The sequence below is a fragment of the Thamnophis sirtalis genome, unplaced genomic scaffold, assembly GCF_051295495.1.
Source record: "Thamnophis sirtalis isolate CommonGarterSnake01/CBP01778 unplaced genomic scaffold, rThaSir2_p1.2 scaffold_6, whole genome shotgun sequence".
Lineage (NCBI taxonomy): Eukaryota > Metazoa > Chordata > Lepidosauria > Squamata > Natricidae > Thamnophis > Thamnophis sirtalis.
In genome coordinates this window covers 123,273,516-123,275,673 of record NW_028261386.1, presented here as the reverse complement: position 1 = coordinate 123,275,673, position 2,158 = coordinate 123,273,516, and the positions used below count along the sequence as shown (strand labels likewise).

The window sequence follows — 2,158 nt, the reverse complement described above, 5'->3', positions numbered from 1 at the left end:
GCCATGGCTGGAAGTATCGGGACCTTATCTGTGGAGTAGGTAGAATGGTGGAGGAATGGGTCAAACAACACTGCCCTCAAGCAAAGTAATGAAAACAGAAGAGGTACAAATTCATGAAGTGGAAAAACCACAATGCACCAAATTGGTAAACGCTAGAAGCACCTGGCTCTCTTTTGGGATTTAAATCAACCTTTGGTGCAGCAACCTTTGTTTTTAAATCCTAGGTCTAGCTCCATTTCAAAGGAATGCTAAATCTTTATTTAAGAGCAGGTCTACTGCTCTTTCCAAAGATTGCATCCCAGGAGTGTCCACAAGAGAGATCAATATCAAAACAGTGGCCATGACCAAGGCATTTGAACCCGTGACCCGTCAAAACCACGGTCCACTAAAGCACGCCCGATTAAAGCGCGTACGTGACATCAGCAGCAGCGCGACAAATACGACCGCGGAGAAAAAAGGGCGCTTTAAAAAGCGCTTTTAAAGCAAGCCGATTCACATAAAGGTAAGGGTTAGGTTTAGGGTTAGGGTTAGGTTAAGGGTTAGGGTTAGGTTTAGGGTTACGTTAAGCGTTAGGGTTAGGTTAAGGGTTAGCATTAGGTTTAGCATTAGGTTTAGGGTTAGGTTAAGGGTTAGGCTTAGGTTTGGGGGGGTTAGGTTTAGATTTACGCGTTAATTTTAAGTTTACCGCTCACAGCATGCTGTTTTCATCGCGCTGTGATGACGTCACGTACGCGCTTTCGTCGAGCGCGCTTTAGTCTACCGCGGTTTTGTGGTGGAACCATTTGAACCTCCACCTCTTTTTGCAGGTACGTAGCGCATGTAAAAAGATGAGTCTTTGAAAACAAACCAGATTTAAGAAGTATGATTTCCCCTTCCATGAACTGCACTTCATGCATGATCTAAGAACAATTATTCAGGTACCTGTTCGGTTGATATGGTTTTTCTTCTCCATCAAGTGCAAGATGTGGAAGCTCAGCAGTGACATCACAATAAGGCATCAAAGTAAAAGTCTTCACTAGAATATTGTGATGTACTGTATTTCCTGTATCTCATCTCACAGGCTAGCTTTAAATTGATTTTTCTTCTGATCTTTACCCTGAATTATCTACATAATAATCTCCATGAAGATACCATAAAATAGTGCCTGAAGATACTGAAGCAGTCTGGGAAAAGAGTTTAATTCAGAACAACAAAAATGAGATGCGTTCCCATATTATACGACAGTTGGCCAGGCTGGCACAAATATATGATTCTGGTGGTCACAAACTTTTAATCATCAACACAATTAGCTCTGGACTGTTATTAGGAGGTGCAGATATAATACAGCAGTCTTTGGAGCGAAGGACAAAGGAAAAACCATGGGATACTGATCGTACATTTCACATGTTAATCACTGGATGTAGCGCTGGACCACTCCTGCATTACTGGTATTTATACTTAGACAAAATAATCCCAAGAAATGGAGCTCAGCAATTTAAAGTTGTCATCACGAAGGTAGCAATTGACCAGACAGTTGCTCCATTTTTCACAGGTTGGTATTTCATAATCATGGCCCTGCTCCAAGGCCATCGTTTGGCAGATGGCATTGATGAATTTAGAGATAAATTCTGGGACTATTATTTGGCAGAACTCGCTGTTTGGCCAGCGGCTCAAATGTTTAATTTTTTATATCTCCCCTCAAAATACCGAGTGTTGTTTGTGAACGTAATAACATTGGGATGGAATATCTACCTTTCATATCTGAAACATCGAAGTTGAGGATTGGAAAGACTCAGAAGCAAAGGAGTCGAAGAGGAAATACTTTCGTGAAGATGATTGCACTAGCTAAAAATATACTATATTCAGATTTGAAATAATATCAGTGAAATTGTATTATTTTGTTCCTCATAGCCTTGTGAAGGTTAAACTAGATAAATGTTTTATGCTAGTTGAACACTAAGGTATTACTGCATTCGATTTAAAGTACATGCACATCTTTTTTTCAATAAGTTGTCTCTAAAAATCCTTAAAAGTGATAAAGTTTAATACAGATCTGATGCGAACAAATTTGGTCTGTTTGCAGATTGGTCTCCACTTGACTTGGAAACATTTCATCTGAATTATATTATGAATTTGCAATTTTTTTGTTTGCTCAGTTCTATGCTAGCTCTGGGATTTT

The 2,158-nt window shown here is 39.6% G+C and overlaps 1 pseudogene; it reads left to right on the top strand.

Moving 5' to 3' along the window:
- Window positions 1-688: 688 nt before the first annotated feature.
- Window positions 689-1,830, top strand: LOC148045177 (mpv17-like protein 2 pseudogene; annotated as a pseudogene).
- The last annotated feature ends 328 nt before the right edge of the window (window positions 1,831-2,158 follow it).